This window comes from Pelophylax lessonae (assembly GCF_965119305.1).
Source record: "Pelophylax lessonae genome assembly, chromosome: 4".
NCBI classification, from domain to species: Eukaryota; Metazoa; Chordata; class Amphibia; order Anura; family Ranidae; genus Pelophylax; species Pelophylax lessonae.
In genome coordinates, this window is record NC_138771.1 from 576,901,011 (window position 1) to 576,921,997 (window position 20,987).

Here is a 20,987-nt window from a genome sequence, read left to right on the forward strand (position 1 = left end):
CAACGCACTTCAGAGAAAAGGATCTTACAAAAATCCAGTTTTCTCTATTGTCCATTGACAGACGCAGCAGCAATGCTTCTTTACCCTTGGGACGTCACAAAGCAGTATAGGCATGGGGGGGGGGGGGGGAGAAGAACGCAACCAAAAAACAGTTAATGTATTCCCAAGGCTAAAAACGTAGCCAACTGGGTAAGAAAAAAAGCTCAACCAGTAAAAACAGGAGCTTACCCACAAACAAAGTTTGACCCGTTAAAGGGAAAAAACAAGTCTCTTTAAACAGCAGCCTGCAAATCCTTGTGGCCCAAGGATGCATCCGAAGATGCCAACAAATCTACCTTGTAGAATTTTTTAAAGGTATGCACGGACGACCAAGTCGCCGCCTTACACACTTGAGTAACAGATGCCTGATTCCGAAAAGCCCAAGAGGCACTCAGCGCTCTCACAGGGAAAGGAGGAACCCGACCCTTCAATGAATAGGCCTGATCCATCTGGATATGGTTGCAGCAGGCACAGCCAAACCCTTACCAGATCCCTCAGTAAGAACAAAAAGAGAATCTGATTTGCGAAAAGGACTCCGTGGCCGACAGGTAAACCCTGATCGCCCAAACCACATCCAGAGAATGCAAGGCAATTTCCTTGGGATGCTTAGGCTTAGGACAGAGTGAAGGCAAAACAATGTCACCCTAGGAAGAAATGACTGATTAGGTCGGAGAACCACTTTATCTCTATGAACGACAAAGTAAGGCGAACGTCAGGAAAGCACCGCCAATTCAGACACTTTGGGGACAGAAGTAATAGCCACCAGAAAGGCAACCTTCTAAGATAACAAAGGCAGAGATATGTCCCTAATTTTCTCAAAAGGAGGCTTTTGAAGAACAGACAAAACCAAATTCAGATCCCACGGAGGCAAAGGAGATATTCTTGGAAGAGCCAGATGACGCACCCCTTGAATAAAGGTGTGGATCAAGGAATTAGTTGCCAACGGGCGTTGGAAGTAAATATCTAAGGCCGACACTTGGCCCTTGATCATGCCCAAGGCCAACCGTTGCTCAACTCCTTTCTGCAAGAAAGCCAAGACCCTCGCAACCATAAACAAGCGAGGGTGCAAGTCAGGAAATATACATCTTCCAAGTACAATGATACATTTTCCTGGAAGTTGCTTTCCTAGTCCTCAGCAAGGTAGGGATCACAGACTCAGAGAGACCCCTGTCTCTCAGCACCTGGCCTTCAACAGCCATGCCATTAAAGCCAGCGACCGTAAAGCAGAATGGAAGATTGGCCCCTGAGACAGCAGGTCCTTCCTCGCCAGGGAGGCTCAACGACCATCTTTACCAGGTCTGCATACCAAGACCGGTGAGGCCAGTCTGGGGCCACCAGAATTACTGGCACCTTTTCCACTGCCACTGTCCAAGGACTGCGAATCCTTGTTCCACTTGAGAAGAATTTTCTTTTTGCAGAGTCCTGGAATGAAATTGAGCAAATGGGCCCGCCTCGAAAGTCGACACCATCAGCCCCAAGGCTCTCATGCAAGTCCGCAGATATGAGAGATTGTTTTCCATCAGCAATCTGATCTGTCCCTGCACCATCTGAAGTTTGTCGCCGGGAAGAAAGACCCTCGCCAGAGAGGAGTCTAAAGTCAGAGACAGACGAAGATTTGAGGGAAAAATATGTCTGCTGGGCTAGACCAAAATTTGATCTTGTACCCTGAACAAATTAGTTTGTGAACCCATTTGTCTTAAATCAGAGCTGTCCAGGGTTCCTGAAAGTAATGCAGACGTCCCCCCACCCCCGAATCGGGTGAGGGCGCCCCTTCATGCCGAAGAGGATTTGTCCACCGAACTGGACTGGCTAGTCTTGGGCTTACTCGATCAAGCCTTCTTGTTCCCTCCAGAGGCTCTTAACGGTTTACCTTTTTCTTGTGGCCTGAGGCACGAAAAAACCACCTATGAGCCGTGAAAGAGGGCCCCCGCTTACTACGGGGTGCCTTACCTTGTGAGGATTGGGGGAAAATAGTACTCTTACCCCCCGTTAATCCTTTGATCAACTCATCCAAGGAGTCTCCAAACAGACATTTGCCCAAAAAGGGGAGATCTGTTAAGGCCTTCTTAGAAGCCTGGTCTGCCGACCAGCTCTTCAGCCACACCATGCGGCGTATGCAATCCCTACCGCTGACACTCTGGCAACCAGAGGGGCCACATCCAGGGTCGCATCACACAGGAACACCAGGGCCTGGCCATCTGGTCCGTGAGCTCAATCAGGGAAATGATCTCAGTGGTCTAAGCACTGTAACCCATTCCGTTACAGTCTGAGAAACCAGAACGGATGCAAAGATATGTTTTAGTATCGAGCCCGCCAAAAGATGTAGGCGGCGGGAAAGGGATTCCACCTGTCTGTCCATCAGGTCCATAAACGCCGGGGAGTCTTCCAAAGGCACCACAGTAGATTTGTTTAACCTAGAAACAGGGTGAATCACCTTAGGTGACACAGTTCAGCGGTTCAAGACCAGATGAGCAAAGGGATTACAGTGTTTGAAGCGCTTTGGCACCACTTGCACGTGCTTAATGCACCACCAATGCTCATTCACAATAACGTGAAAATCCTCGGAACAAGGAAACACCTGACCCGACTTCTGGGCTTTAAGGGAGTCAAAAACTACCAAATCATCCATTTTCAATGTTTCCCTTACTGAACAAATCAGTGCTTCCACCATAGCGCGTTCCCGCGCTGCAGCCGAGGAGGACATACCCTCCTCGCCATCCGACTGCGAGGACAAGGATCCCTGGGGGGATTGGGGTTGTCCGAGGAGACCATATCAGGTTCTGAATCAGAGGATAGAGAAGGCAGTGGCCGTTTTTGGCTAGTGACATGTTTCATTACAAAATCCACATTTGACGCCAGATTTTTTCAATACTGCAGAAAGAGAGAGACTGCGATCCGGATGCACCGGCAGTCACACTGAGGGGGTCTGGAAGAGAAATTACTGCTTGGGACTCCATTTTTGCAAGTTGCATAAAAAAGATGTATCGCCCCTTTAAATTGCGCTCACGGTCCTCACCACTATATCGCGCTGTAACCAGAGTCACCCTTAAATAGTGGCCGGAGCAGAGTGTGCCCGAGGAATGCCCAGAAGAAGACCCTTATACTTTACCACCTCACAGTGTAAGCAGCAACTCTGCAGTATGGAGATTCAGCATGAAACGTCTCACAGGAAATGACATAGAATCACAAGAGGCGAAGACTACCTATGGTGCCAATGTAAAAGCATAGGAAGCTCAGGGAAAATGGCCGCTGTACCTTACATACAGAGAACCAATGCCCACACTTAGATGGAGTCTAAAAACGCTGCCATGAATTCAGGACCTAGACTTGAGGCCACCACAGGGATCTACCTAAAAGGACCCTACAGGACAAGGTAACAGTGTACACCCCTGCTCCCCTCCCCTGGGTGCCAGGTGCCGAATATATCGCAGGGAGGGTAGGGCCTGACCCTGATAGGCCTGGGGGATCTTTCAGGAAAAAACAGTCCTGTTATCCCCAGGAGTGGGCCCACATCACCCCCCCAGAGGCCGCTAGGGACATGAGGGGGTTTCGTATTACTCACCATACCATGGACCGGGTGGGCTCCGCACCGGGCAGACCGCCCCCCACCCTGAGTGGGGGTGCTGCCAGCCAAGGGGTATGCTGCGACTCAGGGCGTTCCAGGTCGATGTGTCCCGGCGAGACAGCTGCTTGCAGGCTCGTCCCCATCCACAGGGGCTCCGTCGTGGCGAGGCCTAGTCGGGCCATAACCTGCTCATGCTCGTTGGCCAGGCTGGGAGACCGTAAGTATCTACATTATCCAGTGCAAAACCACACCCGGCTGTCGCTTGTAGTTCACCAAGAGGATCCCCCTGACACTAGCTAGCGATAGTGAGTAAAGAGAAATAAATAAAAACGTTCTTATAAGAATAAAAAACTGAGATCGAAATCCTAGCAGGAAACCTAAGTCCTACTCCTTCACTAGGCAGCAAGAAACTGATTTGAGAGCACAGTGTGTGGGGGGTTATGCCGAGAAGGACAGCCCCTATAGGCGTGTCAGTCACTGCCTAGTCTACTCTTGCAGATGGCGCATAACCCAAGGGTAAAGAAGCATTGCTGCTGCGTCTGTCAATGGACGATAGAGAAATGGGATTTTTGAAAACGTAAAGTCCATTTTTCTGATACAGACACAGCTCCTAAATCATAACCATTGGGTTATATTGCCCCCTAAAGGAGTAGGACACTAGGCAGAAAAATAATCTGGCTACGCATATGGGCAGTCCCAGGGGGTATACTCCCTCTCTCTGCTATAGGCAGTTTAGTTACAAGCAGTGTCAGAAGAATTACAACTACACAGTGGGTGCTGTGTCCGTTGATGAACAGAGAAATGGATTTTACGGTAAGTCAAAAATCCCATTTTCTCTTTCGTTCTTTGACGGACACAGCTTCAGATCTTCATAACCGTTGGGATGTCCCAAAGCAGTGTTAAACATAAGGGATGAGAACAGCAAAAAAATTCCCAACGCTAAACAGTAACCAACCAGGCAACAGGAGCTCAACCAAAACAACTGGTGCCCACCTGAAAAAAAAACAATACACCCTTGAAGAGGATCAGGTCCCCTCAACAGCAGCCTGCAAAACCTTGCAGCCAAAAGAGGCATATGCAGAGGCCAACACATCCACTTTATAAAACTTTTTAAAAGTGTGCACCGACGACCAAGTGGCCGCCTTGTAAACCTGCGTCACTGACGCCTGATGACGGAAAGCCCATGTCAGGAAGGTCCTGCCAGAAGACAAGTTGGCAACCGCAGGCAAGGTCCTGCCCCTCGAATCTCCCAAAGAAGAGGTGCACTTAGCAAACGCCAACGCGTTAGCGCACGCTAATTGTCGCAGAAGCGCTGGGATGCGAATGTGAGTGCGCATGCACACGCTAATGTGCGGGGCGCACCTCATGACAGTTTAGGCACCAAAAGGGCTATTTAAGCTGGATCTGCTCCCAGGTTAAGTGCTGTCTCGTCTACAGCGTTCCGTGCCAGTCCTGCTTCCTGTTACTGAAATTTTGACCCGACTTGCCTATGACTACTCCAGTTCTCTGCCTGCACCGACCCCAGCCTGTTCTTTGACCATTCTCCAGTCTCTCCACTTATATTTGATCTGACCTCTCTGTGTATGACCTGGCTTGTCTGACTCTGCTTATCTTCCAGTATTCCCCGAGGCTTCCAAGTTGCTGCATTGGTCCAACTACTTCCAGGACACCTGCCTCCTTCTGGAACTCTACCAGCAGTCCTGCAGCCTGCACGTCCACTGGCACTCGTGCGACTCTGTGCCTCCTGTTTACTCTATCAGGGGCTCTGAGTCAGAGGTGTAAGAGAGGCCTTCCTCTGCACATTTAGGCTCTACCTACCAGGTACTTGACAGCCATGTCTGAGCCTGAGCGAGGAACCTCTCCCCTGGATGAATTATGCCAACACCTGGAGAAAGGTTATACACGGTTGGAGGAACGTGTTCAGATGTTGTCAACACCATCCACAGCTCCTAACGCTGCGTCCTCACCTTCTGCTGGGAACTCTGCCCCATCCACAGTTGTGATGCTCCCACCCAAAACCCAGAGTACCTACCCCCGAAAGATTCTTGGGTGACCGCAGCAAGTTCAGGGCTTTCTGCACCGCAGGGCTGAGACATCTGCCGGACCATATCGCCCTGTGTGGATGTTGGCTCGGGCAGCTAACTCACCAGCCCCGGCTTCTTTTGAACCCTCAGCACCTGCTCAGGATGTGCCTGAACCCATGCAGCTTGGCTTACTCCGTCCTTCGCTTACCAACGAGGAACGACAATGGAGGTTACAGAACAATCTGTGCCTTTACTGCGGGGAACCAGGCCACTATGTGAGAAATTGCCCAGCCAAACTCTGTAAGTGCTTGTCTATCTCTTCTCCCAAGTGCCTAGCCCTGCCAAATGGTTCTTCTCATCTGGTTCTCTCTGTTCTGTTACAGCTTCCAGGAGGAACTATCCAAGTGCCGGCTATAATTGATTCTGGGGCCTGCAGCTGCTTCATAGACTTATCCTTTGCCGCTGTACCCTTACAATCCAAGGCCCGGAAGCTTTCAGTTCATCTGGCAGATGGATCCACCATCAAATCTGGACTTGTTTCTCAAGAGACCACCCCTTTACCTGTCACCACCACTTCCAACCACCAGGAACTTTTACTTTTGGATGTCATAGCCTCACCCTACTGCAAACAACATTGCATACCAGGACCACCATGTTCCCCATCAGCCTTATTATATATGGACGCTGACCCTGAGGTTTGCAAATCTGTCCCTGCCACGCACTTGGACTTTTCAGACGTTTTCAGTAAAAAAGGAGCAGAAACTCTCCCTCCTCATAGATCCTATGATTGCCCCATTGAACTGCTCCCAGGGGCCGAGGTGCCTTTCGGACTAATCTTCCCCTTATCTGAAATGAAACTCGTAGCTCTCAAGGACTACATTGACAAGAGCCTGAAGAAAGGGTTCATTCACCCATCAACCTCTCCAGCTGGAGCAGGCATCTTTTTTGTGGAAAAAAAAGGATCATTCCCTTTCGACCTTGTGTCGACTATCGTGAGCTCAACAAAGTCACGGTCAAGAACAGGTACCCCCTACCATTTGTACCCAAACTTTTTCAAAGACTCAGGTCAGCAACAATCTTTACAAAAATGGATCTCCGAGGGGCATACAATCTGGTCCGCATAGGAGCTGGGGATGAGTGGAAGACGGCATTTCGTACCCGATTCTGGCATTTTGAGTACCTGGTGATGCCTTTTGGCCTTTGTAATGCCCCTGCCACATTCCAGCATTTTTTCAATTACATTTTTAGAGACTTTCTTGATCTTTTTGTCATCGTCTACCTGGACGATATTTTGATCTTTTCCCCTTCTTTAGAGGTCCACCAAGGACACGTAAGAAAGGTGCTGACCCGCCTTCGACAACATGGCCTATACGCCAAACCAGAGAAATGTGAGTTTGAGCGCCAAGGCATCCAGTTCCTGGGAATAATAATCTCCACAGAGGGTATAAAGATGGATCCCCAAAAAGTCACAGCCATTTTGGATTGGCCAGCTCCCACGGATAAGAAGGGAATACAACGATTTGTAGGATTCTCAAATTTCTACAGAAAATTCATAAAGGGGTTCTCTGCCATCATTTCTCCCATCACACAGTTGACGAAGCATAGCACCTGGTTTTCCTGGACTCCCAAAGCCCAATTCGAGACTCTTAAGCAACTGTTCACATCTGCACCTATTCTAAAACATCCCAATCCAACCTTACCATACGTGTTGGAGGTTGACGCATCAGAATCAGCAGTAGGAGCAGTACTCTCTCAACGCCAGGGGGGCAAAGCCCAGTTGCATTCTTTTCTCGTAAACTTTCATCGGCAGAAAAGAATAACGATGTCAGGGAACGTGAACTTCTTGCAATAAAAGCTGCACTAGAGGAATAGAGATATCTCTTGGAAGGGGCAGCTCACCCCATACCCATTTTTACAGATCATAAAAATCTTGAATACTTGAGGACAGCAAAACGTGTGAGACCACGTCAAGCCCGGTGGGCATTGTTCTTTTCAAGATTTTCTTTCCACATAACCTTCAGGCCTGGGTCGCAAAATACTAAACCTGACGCTCTTTCCAGCATGTTTGGTGAACCTGAGGAAATAGAGCTTCCCGACACCATTCTTTCCTCTGGAAACTTTCACTTATTACAAGAGGACATCTCCCAAATCAGGCAAGCTTCAGTAGGAGTCTCCGCTTCTTCCGAAACACCCTTGCAAGTAAGGGATGGACTTTTAGGGCATCAAGACAAAATCTTTGTCCAAGATGAAGTACGTGTCCCTGTCTTAAGCTTATGCCACGACCATGCATTAGCAGGTCACTTTGGAGCCAGTAAGACAATCGCGATGTTCCAGCGTACCTTCTGGTGGCCTCATCTGGATAAGGACTGCAGAAAGTATGTGGAGACATGCACCACATGTGCCCGAAACAAGGGTAACAGGACCAAAGCATGGGGTCTGTTTCAACCACTGCCAATCCCGGACAGACCATGGAGAAAGATCTAAATGGATTTCATTGTGGAACTCCCTCCTTCAGAAGGGTACACAACCATCTATGTAGTCGTTGATTGGCTGTCCAAAATGGCACATTTTCTTCCTATGAAAGGCACACCATCTGCTCTAGAGACAGCACAGATTTTTATCAAGGAGATAGTGAGGCTCCATGGAATCCCAGCTAACATTGTATCCGATCGAGGGGTTCAATTCACCTCAAGATTTTGGAAAGCCCTCTCAAGAACCCTGGAAATTGAACTATCCTTCTCTTCGGCCTATCACCCCCAAACTAATGGTCAGACGGAAAGGACCAACCAAACTCTAGAGCAATACCTGCGCTGCTTTTCTTCTTTTTCCCAAGATGACTGGATAGCATTACTTCCTCTAGCTGAATTTGCCTACAACAACTCCAACCACTCTGCTACCAAACAATCCCCATTCTTTGCCAACTATGGCTTCCACCCGTCATTTCTACCCAGCACTATCCCGGAATGCTGTGCTAGAAACAGTAACCTTCCTGGAAACCAACAACAAGCTGCTACAGGAAACAATAGCCAAGGCACAGGAATACAACAAAAAAATGTTTGGGCAACTTCCTCCCTGCCCCTTGGCCCAGTCCTCCCCTGCATAGGAGCACCTGCATTGTCAGGATTCATGGCCCTTGTGCACTGTCAGGGTGCCAGGGAACCAGACCACACGAGGATGCAGGTAAAATAAAGCAGTTTATTGGAGCAAACAACAATAAACACACAGCAAGAGTGAGGAAGTTAAAGCAGGAACAAGCTGGGGTCAAGTCCAGAAGTGGATAGTCATCCAAGCCAGGGTCGAGTCCAGAAGCGCGTAGTCTGCCAATGCCGGGTTGAGAGCCATGAGAGTGGTCAGCCATGCCAGGTCATACACGGAGAACAAAAGACTGCTAGCAGAGATGCATTTTGGAGCACAACAAAAGGGCAAGGACTGCAACCCATCAGGTGATATAGTCAGGTGTGCAGCATCATCACTGTGCGACACCCAGGCAGCAGGCACGTGATGATGAATTTATAAGAGGCAGCAGTCTACACATGTCCAAGATGGCTGCCAGCAGGAGGGCAAGGTAAGACCTTGACATAAAGGTGAGGGCGCACCTTCATGCTGAAGGAGCATTGTCCGAGGGTCTGGAGAAGCCCGCTCTAAGCTTGCCAGACCAGGTTTGTTTGGATCCTCCAGAGAAGACCCTGAAAGGCTCCCAGCCCTTGCCGGTCGACACTGAGGGATGAAAACTTCTTATGAGCCGAGAAGGAGGGTCCACATCTACGACAAGGTTCCTTGCCCTTACTAGCCTGAGGAGGAAAAGTACTCTTTCCCCCTGTGAGACCTTTAATGATGTCATCCAGGGTAGCCCCAAAAACGGCAATCCCCTTGAAAGGGGGGATCATTCAAGGCCTTTTTAGAAGTCTGGTCCGCAGACCAGCATTTGAGCCAAAAGACACGCCGAAGGACCACTGCCAAAACAGAGAGCCGAGCCACATCCAAAGAGAAATCACAGATAAACTGCAGCCCCTAGACCAGCTGGTCCGTTAGCTCAGCAAAGGCAGGGGGAGATACTAAAGTCCAAAACAGACAAGCCGCTCAGGTGAGAATGCTGATCAGGTGCGTGTCAGATCTGTAATCCAGGCAGCACTTATAGCACAAAATAAAAACCAGTGGCCTTTCCACTTTTTGTATGGTTATGAGCAAGTGAACATAGTGTTGTAAAACGCGTCAACCTATGTACCGGTCAGTGATGTGTCAAGTCTTGTATGGAATTTGTGGTGGTGAATAAAACCTCAATGCTTCTATTTACATCGGAGTGCGGTCACTATTTTTGTGCTTAAAGGCAGGGAGGAGCTGTTCTCCCTCCAGGTCACGACGTATAAGCTTAGCCCACTCGGTCAGAGTTTGCGACACCAGGGCAATGGTGAATACCGGTCGCAGTGCCAAACCAGCCAAAGTGTACATATTGCAGGCCACAGCATCCGCCTTTCTGTCAGCCGGATTCTTAAAGGCCGGGAACTGTTCAACCAGAATCATGGTTGTCTTGTTCAATCTGGAGACTGGTGGAACAGTCCGCTTCTTAATAAGGGACTCCTCATAGGGGTAACGCCTAAAAAATCACTTAGGGTCCCCAAAGGGACATTTTGGTCGTCCCCACTCTTTAGCAACAATTCTGTCAAAATAGGCGGGGAAAGGAAACACCTTTTCCGCTCTAGATGGCTTGTGAGTGCCAAAGGGAACCTGCGTCTCCATCGCAGCTGCGTTCTCCATCTTCAAGGTCTCACGCACAGATACAATCAGTGCTTCCACCAGCGCCTTTTCATGTGTGGTTGCAGATGTGGAGGAATCATTCTCACTAAATGAGGATTCCAGGCGCGTGGTCGCAGACCCAACAAGGTGATGCACGTCCGCGGCAGCTGAATCAGATTCAGGATCTGAAGAGGCAGGGGAAGGTGGGGAGCGGGGTGCTTTATGCTAGCCTGTCGCCCAAAAGCCACCTCCACCGGGGACAAAAGGACTCCAGGACCGCCATCAGTGCATCGATGGATGGTTGGGACCTGGAGGGCCCCGCAGCCTAAGAGAGGGGGTCAGATGTGCTCCAAAGACTCCATGATTTAGCATGGTGACCCCACAAAAAGTGTAAAACACTGCAATGGGACAACCCCCACCATGCTGGCAGCACCACCTGGTCGCCAGACACAAAGAGATCCTCAGCAGAGAGGGAGAGAACCCCACCAGACTCAGGCACCTACAGCCACCAGGATAATCTGCACTCCACAAAGCGGCGATCAGGAAGTGAAAAGATCCAGGAGTCAGCACCAGGGGATGAGGAGGGGCTCCCACCGCCGAAATTGCCCCCCACAGGGCTCCACTGTCATGGCCGCCGCTATTTTCAATGGCAAACCCCCACAAAATGGCCACCGTACATAGAAACACACAGGCTACAGCAAAATGGCGGCCCCACGAGGCTCCCAGGAGGGATCTCTAAGCCTCAAGGACAGGTCCAGGCAAGACGGGGGGCCCTGGCAGGAGCCTCCACCAGGTACAACCCCCCCCCGCACAGCCTATCACTGGCTACGCAAGCCCCGGCCCCCATTGCCAGCATAGCGCCCTGCCCCCACCCCAGGAGGTGGACTAGATCACCCACACAGCCCCAGCATAAGTGGAGGGGGGAGGTAAGATGAGGTCAGATGAAAGGGGGTGCCTGACGGGAAGGAGGGGAACCCGGGGGTCAGACTGTCCCAAACCAGGAACCAGGCGGGCACTGCTCCAAACAGAACCCTTCGCCATCGAAATGGGGGGGGGGGGGGAGAGGCTGTCGGCCAGGAGGAACACTGCGACTCAGGCTGAGATCCGGTCGTATGTGACCTTGTGAGGTGTTTAACTCGCAGGCCAGCCCCCGTACAGTGGGGCTATGTCACGGCCAACCTAGCATGGAGCTGAGGTCTGCGTGCGCTCGCTGGCCAGACTGGGGTGACCACTGGATCTAGATTATCCAGCCCGTTGCCCAGTCCGCCAGCTGATTGTAGATCTCACAGGAAAAAAAAACAGGAGAAAAAATCTAAAAGGAAAAAATTTGCCAGGACCAGAGATCCCAGCAAGGAACTAGGTCCTTACTCCTGACTAGGCAGAAAATCTGAATACCTATAGAAGAAAGAGGGAGTATACCCCCTGGGACATCCCATAGGCATAGCCAGATTATTTTTCTGCCTATTGTCCTACTCCTGTATTTTTGTAAGAACTTACTGTAATGATATCTTGCGTTGGCACTCTAGTTTGTCAGGCCGCCATTTCGTTCAAACGCTGTCACAAGCATCCATCTTGTGTCAAGCTTAGTTGACAGTGTTAAAACCAAATGGGTCATTCTTACCAGCCTCATCCTCCAGCCTTTTGGCAGTTTAATGACCCCCTGGGTCACTATATGCCAGGTTCCTGCTAAGCTGACATTTTTCACACCTTTAATATACACAAGCAGCTTGACCAAGCAGGAGTTGTGTCTCCGAGGACAGCAGGGGGTCAGATTAGATGTCCAGTGAAATTGCTTTGTACATTCTCAAAGCCAAATTGTTAACTTACATCTCACAATCCGTGCACAAATCATATCTTTTTAACCGAGCATAACATATTAACAAAAAGTAGATATTTGGGTGCCCCATAAAATACCAATCAAATTAAGTCCCAGCACGGACACTGTCATACCTAGGAAAGGCAAGCTAGCGATCCAATGCCGTACAGGTCAGAGGTTATTCCGTGCTAACCCATGTTTAGTGTCTAAAGATAGGACATTCCAAACCGGACCATGAAATATCGGTTTCGAGCGTGTCACCGTTTCATATCTCCAGATATGAGTGCTTTTATGAATCTGCCAAAGCGGGATGTCATTTAGCAGTTTATAGACTCAGAGCCATTGGCTGAGTACTTCTGGTGACACCCCCTGGAGAGTCAGAGAAAAACACAGGAACTGAGAGAGTTCTCAGTTCTCATCCTAAGATCGAAGGCATAACACCGCCCAAGGGGAACCAAACATACCTGTTCAACTCTGAAACTAAGGTAATACCAGGACCGTTTTAATGCAAGTATTTTCATTCTTTTATTCTCCTATTTCTTAATTGCTGTATTGTGTCTCTATTTCTTTGTAACCCATTTTTCTGTAAATATTTTATTCGCACCAATTTTAAACCTTTCTTATAATTAAACCTTATTTTGAAAAGTGTTAACTTTGTCTCTAAGCTCTTAAACGCAACTTGACCTAAACAAATCTGCCTCCTGAAGAGCGCTACTGTGTGTTATAGACAGTTATTTTAAAGTCATAATTGATATTTGTACTGTTTAGGCTAACCTATCTGAAACATTCTTGTCATGTGACAGTGTGTTACAGACGGTTATTCTAAAGTCATAATTGATATTTGTCAAACCACGAGCATCCTCTAGGCTCAGTATAACATAGAGGTGGTGGCAGGAAAGGGTTAATCGTTTAATTAACCCGGTGACAATCGCTCTCAGTCTGCTGGCATCTAGATTGTGGTCCCGCAAGCTGGACAATCTGTGTGCTGGGTGCAGCTGAGAGTGGCATTGTTACGCAAGTGACGGCAGGGTGTGAGATTGCTTGGTCTTTGGTCACGAGGTGGATGAGAAGACCAGGGGTCTGATACCCGCCACCGTCACATATTGGCTGGCAGCATACGTAGGATAGTCTTGCATTTAAGAGCATTCAGTGCATTGTTAGGAATTAGCTCTGCACTGAAGGATTGGTTGTGGAAAGCAGACCTTAGAGACAAACTGGTGCATATTTTTTGTTTTTTGAAAAGAGACATACAGCAATCTCTACTTTCTACAGCTCCTTCCTATCTTTGCTTTCTGTTCTATCTTTTCTGCTTGCAAACATGCCTGGTTTATCGGAATATAAGAAAATGAACAAAAATGAACTTGCTACGGAGTGCACATCAAAAGGACTTGACGTCAGTGGCAAAACTCGTGAAGTAATGATTCATGCCCTGCAGGAGTATGATATCCAGGCAAGCCGAAATCTGGCGGAACCAGAGGAAGAGGCTTCCATTTCTTCAGAGCCCAGTGATTCAGGAACGGCGGCTGAGAGAGAGGCTGCTGAGAGGGAGAGGGAGGCTAATCGTCGGCATGAACTGGAGATGGCTAAGCTCCCGCCGAAGCCCCAGTCTCAGAACCTCGGATCCCTAGAGCACAGGGACACCTCTTTGCTTGTGAGCCCGGCAGCCAAATTTTCAGTCATGGAAAAGGACAGTGACATTGATGTGTACCTGCTGTCGTTTGAAAAGACTTGCCGTCAGTACCAGCTGCCCCAAGCACAATGGGCCCGGTACCTGACGCCAGGGCTGCGAGGCAAGGCCCTGGACGCTTACGTCGAATTGCCAACAGAACAGGATGGTGATTATGAGGCCATCAAGGCTGCAATCACCCAAAAGTCCCAGTTAACCCCAGAAGTGTACCAGAAGCGATTTAGGTCCCTGCAAAAGGGACCTGGGGACTCATATATGGATGTGGTAAGCCGCTTACGCACCACGTTCCGTCAGTGGACTAAGGGCTTGAAGGCCAGTACGTTTGAGTCCCTGGAGGATCTCATGATTGGAGATCAATTGTTGCACATCTGTCCTACAGACGTCAGACAGTTTGTGCTGGAAAAAAAGCCAGCCTCTGCCCAAGAAGCAGCAGAACTGGCAGATACCTACATCCACACTCGGGTATCTGACCATCGCAAGGCTCCTCTGTATGGCGCGAAAGGAGGAAAATCGCACATGGAAACACCTCCTGCACCTAGGAGTCAAGCTCCCCAGCAACCAGCCCTTGCAGTTCCTGGTGTCACCTTCACTACAACTGACACCCGCAGATGCTACACATGTGGAAAAGCGGGACATCTCAGGACACAGTGCCCTGAGCAGAAGCAGATGACATCACCTGGTCAGCAACTCTTCCTCCGTGCTGTTTGTCCGCAGGAAATCCCGGGTGACGGCCGCCAACTTGCAGCCCGTCACCGTGGGCAACCGGACTGTCACTGGTTTCCGGGACACAGGAGCTGAAGTCACCCTGGTCAAACCAGAAGTGATAAGAAGAAGGGACATCATCCCTGGAAAGTTTTTTTACCCTCAATGGAGTTGGGGGGACCCGCTCACAGGTACCCCGTGCCCATGTTTTCCTTGATTGGGGTGCTGGGAGTGGGATGAGGGAGGTGGGAGTCTCTGAGGAAATCCCCACAGATGTTTTGTTGGGTGCCGACCTAGGTACCCTTGTTTCTTACTACACCCCTGCTAAGAGCACCCTGGATGCCTCCACGGAACTCTCTGGACTTGAAAAGGTACTGTGTGCAGATATTGGGTTAATGTCTGGGCAACCTATGGATGGACAGAGGGAGGGGGAGGGGTGGAGGGGTGTTGAATTACCAGGTCCTCCATCTTTTGAAGAAGGAAAGGAGGCCTTCTTGCCTGTGAAGTTACCAGGGGTATGCTGTAGTAATGCTAATGATGATGCAAATAATGTTGATGATGATGATGATATTAATGATGGAAATGTTGATGATGATAATGTTGATGCTAATAATGCTGGAAATGATATTGCTGATAATGTTGATGGAAATGATGATAATGCTAAAGATGTTTTGTCAATGTTGGTGGTCCATCGCAGTGTGGCAAAGGTAGGGGAGATGCAAGCCCTGGTCGCAGAGCAGCAGGAGGAGGTCTCTATGTCCTCTCCTTGTTCTGACCCAGTGGACTCCGCCTCTGTTAGGCCTCAGCAGCTGTCTTTGTTCGCCACAGGACAGCTGGCTGGGACTTATAGTACTGCCTGTCAGGCAGCACTGCGGATCGACCAGGCTATCCAATCACTTAGGACTGGAGCTGAAAGGCCCCCAGCTGTGATTAGTAAACACCAGCTTGACTGGGACAATGGGCAGATAGGTGTGACAGGACAACAGGCAGGAGGCCTGGAGACTATAGGGGTTAAACAGCTGTTCATTGTGTCCAGTCAACCTCACAGACATGTATTGAAGGTGTCACATGATCTGTTTTGTAAGGATCTCTGTGAGATCAGCCGGGCAGGGCCTGGAGTGAAGCACCAGGGTTTGTGGCTTGACCTGATCCTCACACAGCATCCTAGCTCTTGTCCACAGTCCCAAATGTTCTGGCACGGCCTAGTTTGACAGTTCTGCATAGTAACTGTCAGATGGACCTGTCAGCGGTTTTGTACTGGGAAAAGCAGGGAGGAGTAGGCACCCAGAGATCTGGAACTGAGGATACCAGGACCTGGCCTACTCCTCAAACCCCAACTTTGGTTACGTCATTCCTGGGTACAGCTGGCCACAGGAGGATGCTGGGATGCGACGAGAGTGGCTCAACTGAACCCGTGACTGGCCTAACCAATGGTATCCTGGTTAAACTGGCATCCTTGACGCCAGTGTGGCAGAAGGACCGTCCGGCCCTGACGGAGGTACTGGCTCATGCACCTGGGACATGGGGCCCGGAATTTAAATGCCCAGTCCCGGCACCACCCTATGCCATTACCTTTGGGCCAGATGCAGCCCTAGGCCGGAGGGATGCTAAAGGAGAGGAAACTCTCATCCTCTATTTGAGCCGGAAGCTGCTCCCCAGGGGAGTAGCCTCTGTCACCCAGCAGAAGAAAGGGAGCACCCATGGCAACGCTGATGGGTTGTCGCGTCAAGCCGAGCTGCAGGAGACGGGTGCGTCCGGAGGGGAATTGTGCTTCCCCTCCCATGCACCCACAAGAGGGGGAGGTATAATGATATCTTGCGTTGGCACTCTAGTTTGTCAGGCCGCCATTTCGTTCAAACGCTGTCACAAGCATCCATCTTGTGTCAAGCTTAGTTGACAGTGTTAAAACCAAATGGGTCATTCTTACCAGCCTCATCCTGCAGCCTTTTGGCAGTTTAATGACCCCCTGGGTCACTATATGCCAGGTTCCTGCTAAGCTGACATTTTTCACACCTTTAATATACACAAGCAGCTTGACCAAGCAGGAGTTGTGTCTCCGAGGACAGCAGGGGGTCAGATTAGATGTCCAGTGAAATTGCTTTGTACATTCTCAAAGCCAAATTGTTAACTTACATCTCACAATCCGTGCTCAAATCATATATTTTTAACCGAACATAACATATTAACAAAAAGTAGATATTTGGGTGCCCCATAAAATACCAATCGAATTAAATCCCAGCACGGACACCGTCATACCTAGGAAAGGCAAGCTAGCGATCCAATGCCGTACAGGTCAGAGGTTATTCCGTGCTAACCCATGTTTAGTGTCTAAAGATAGGACATTCCAAACCGGACCATGAAATATCGGTTTCGATCGTGTCACCGTTTCATATCTCCAGATATGAGTGCTTTTATGAATCTGTCAAAGCGGGAGGTCATTTAGCAGTTTATAGACTCAAAGCCATTGGCTGAGTACTTCTGGTGACACCCCCTGGAGAGTGAGAGAAAAACACAGGAACTGAGAGAGTTCTCATCCTAAGATCGAAGGCATAACACCGCCCAAGGGGAACCAAACATACCTGTTCAACTCTGAAACTAAGGTAATACCAGGACCATTTTAATGCAAGTATTTTCATTCTTTTATTCTCCTATTTCCTAATTGCTGTATTGTGTCTCTATTTCTTTGTAACCCATTTCTCTGTAAATATTTTTATTCGCACCAATTTTAATCCTTTCTTATAATTAAACCTTATTTTGAAAAGTGTTAACTTTGTCTCTAAGCTCTTAAACGCAACTTGACCCAAACGAATCTGCCTCCTGAAGAGCGCTACTGTGTGTTATAGACAGTTATTTTAAAGTCATAATTGATATTTGTACTGTTTAGGCTAACCTATCTGAAACATTCTTGTCATGTGACAGTGTGTTACAGACGGTTATTCTAAAGTCATAATTGATATTTGTCAAACCACGAGCATCCTCTAGGCTCAGTATAACGTAGAGGTGGTGGCAGGAAAGGGTTAATCGTTAAATTAACCCGGTGACAATCACTCTCAGTCTGCTGGCATCTAGATTGTGGTCCCGCAAGCTGGACAATCTGTGTGCTGGGTGCAGCTGAGAGTGGCATTGTTACGCAAGTGACGTCAGGGTGTGAGATTGCTTGGTCTTTGGTCACGAGGTGGATGAGAAGGCCAGGGGTCTGATACCCGCCACCGTCACAGTTACTGTAAAATTATTTTTTCTGAGTCCTGACAGTCGCCGCCCGATGGTATTAGCCTTCACTAATGGGTAATGGCGCCCTCTGAAGGAGCAAGGCTAGGCAGATAATTGATTATTAGGTTAATACAAAAAAACTTTTATACCTCAGCACGCCACTAGGGGGCCATTATCCTGAACCCAATCTGATATTATCTCAGTTTATAGCAAGCAGTACCGGAAGGCAACAACCCCCAGATCCAAAAAACCAGAGGGGCGGGCGGCGATTGTCAGAGGACTCAGAGAAAATAATTTTACGGTATGTTCTTACAAAAATTCTATTTTCTCTTACGTCCTCTGACAGTCGCCGCCCGATGGTATTAGCCTTCACTAATGGGACGTCCCAAAGCAGTGCAGGTATGAGGGGTGGGAAAAACACGCAACCAACTCAGAAGGTAACACAAAACAGACGGGCCAGTAACAACCTGAACCCACAGAAAAAACTGGAACAAATCCAGAAACAAAAAGACACCCCAAGAAAAAAGGGACAGAAAAAAGAATGTCCCCTCCAAACAACTGCCGCACTCAAAACTGTGAGGCCAAAGAAAGCATCCGAAGATGCCAAAACATCAAGTTCCGTAGAACTTAGTGAAAAGTGGGCACGGACGACCAAGTCGCTGCCTTGCCCACCTGAGCCACAGAAGCCTGATGGCGAAAAACCCAAGAGGCGCTGACAGCTCGAACAGAATGGGCCTTTACTGGAAAAGGAGGAATCTGATCCGTAATAAAATAGGCCTGAACAATCGCCTGTCTGATTTACTCAGACTGCCAAACAGACCTTGTGGCGGACAGGCAACCTTGACCGCCCGGACCACATCCAGGGAATGCAAGGCAAGTTCCGCGGGATGCTGGAGCCGCACACACAGCGAAGGCAACACAATATCTTCATTGAAGGTGGAATGAAGAAAAAAACACCCTGGGAAGAAAAGACGGAGTGGATCGCAGACCCACCTTATCTCCATGACATCCCAGATAAGGAGAATGGCAGGACAAGGCCGCCAACCCAGACAGTCTGCGAACCAACGAGATGGCCACCAGAAAGGCAACTTACTGGGGCAGCACCAAGAGCAATCCCAGGGAGGTATGGGAGCTCCCTGCGGGAGAACCAAATGCCGCACCCGTGGAATGAAGGTGCGGACCAAGGAATGTGACGCCAAAGGGCTATGAAAAAAGAAGGTCAAGGCCGACAACGGACCCTTGACCATAGTCAGTGACACACGCTGATCCGCGCCTTCTGCAGGAAGGCCAAGACCCTCGCCACAGAGAAGGAATGAGGATGAGAACCATGCACTTCGCACCAGGCGATATACGCTTTTCAGGTGCAGAGAGAAAACATCCTAGAGGCAGCTGTACGAGCCCTCAACAAAGTAAGGATGACTGCCTGTGGAAGCCCTCTGTCCCACAAGACCCGGCTTTCAACAGCCATGCCGTTAAAGCCAGAGACTGTAAAGCTGGAAGGAAGATCAGTCCATGAGACAGAAAAAAACGCCTCGCAGCGGAAGCCGCCAGGGAGGTTTGACGACGATCTGAACGATGTCCGCGTACCAGGACCGTCGAGGCCAGTCAGGGACTACCAGAATGACCGACATCCTGGACAACAGTGTCCGCCAGAGGATCGCGAGTTCTGGCCGCGAATCCTTTCCACCTTTTTGTTGAGACGGGACATGAACAGATCCACATCCGGAGTCCCCCACCGGGCGCACAGGAGGTGGACCACCTCTGGATGCAGGGACCATTCCACCTGGTCCCAAGTCTGGCGACTCCGATAGTCCGCCAGACAGTTTTCCACACCCGGAATGTGAACAGCCGAAATTTGCTGCTACAAGCGATACGGTCCAAAACAGGATCTCGGCCACTCCCTTGGCCACCCAGGCACTCTAGGTGATTGATATAAGCCACAGCCGTGGCATAGTCAGTCTGTATCCGGAACGGACACCCCTGAAACAGAGACGACCAACGGAACAGACAATGCTCGATGCTCTAAGACGTTTATCGGCAATGAAGTCTCTACCACCGATCATGGGGCCTGGGCACAAAACACGCCCAGAACTTCTCCCCAGCCCAACAGGCTGGCATCCGTGATGAGAATCGTCCACAACAGAGGCAGGAAGGGCTGGCCCTGCGACAAGGCCGGTGATCGTAGCCACCGCAAAAAATCCAACCAAACTGGACGACTCAGAGAAATCGTCCTGACCAAGGACAGAGACGTCCTGTCCCACCTGTCCAGGATCTCCGCTTGCAGAGTCCTGTTGTGATAATTGAGTCCCGAGTTCTTCCTCCGGAAGAAAAAAAAACTCAAGCCTGAGCATAGTCCAGGACCATCCCTAGGTACTGAAGACAATATGAAGGAGGCAGTGCAGACTCCTGAAGAGTGATGGTCCACCCGAACTCCTGGTGTGTCTGAACTGTCACGGCCAGATCGCTCGCTAAGGTCACACTTGAGCTCGACCTTAATAAAAGGTCGTCCAGGTAACCGAGTACCGCAATGCCCCGTAAACGCAGCAAAGGTAGAACCAGAACCAACACCTTGGTGAAAACCCTGGGAGCCGAAACGAGACCCCAGCCACTGTGAAGTGGACACATCTCTGAGGACCCTCGAAAATAGGGATGTGCAGATACGCATTCTGTAAGTCGATGGGGGCCAGGAAGTCCCCGGGCCTCAAAGATGCCACCACTGACCGGACTGACTGGCTTGTGGCTTACCCGACCACGGTTTCTTGTGGCCACCGGAAGGGTCTACCCTTCTCATGTGTCCCAAAAGCACGAAAAGAACTATGCTGAGTCCTGAAGGAGGGCCCCCGCCGCGTGCGGGGGGCGGACCCTCGGTGACTTGCGGCAACAGAGTACTCTTACCTCCAGTGAGCCCCTTACACAACTAATCCAGAGTATCCCCAAAAAGACAAGCTCCCACATAGGGGACCTCAGATACCGTCTTTTTTGGACGCATGGTCAGCTTACCAGCTCTCCAACCAGGTAATGCGACGGATCGCAACCCCTACCGCGGACAACCGGGGCGACCAACGGGCCCTCGTCCAAGGCTGCGTCGCACAAGAACATCCATGTCTGAGTGATCTGATCCACCATGGCAAGGGCAGGCGGAGATGCCGACTTCCCAGCAGAGTGCTGCGAAGCACCTTGGATCACGCCGTGAGAGCCTGAGAGGCCATC

General features: G+C 49.8%; 1 long non-coding RNA gene across 1 annotated transcript in view; it reads left to right on the forward strand.

The window, feature by feature from the left end:
* Nucleotides 1-20,987, forward strand: part of LOC309553280 — a 179,297-nt gene that overhangs the window by 138,980 nt on the left and 19,330 nt on the right. The window lies entirely within an intron of this gene.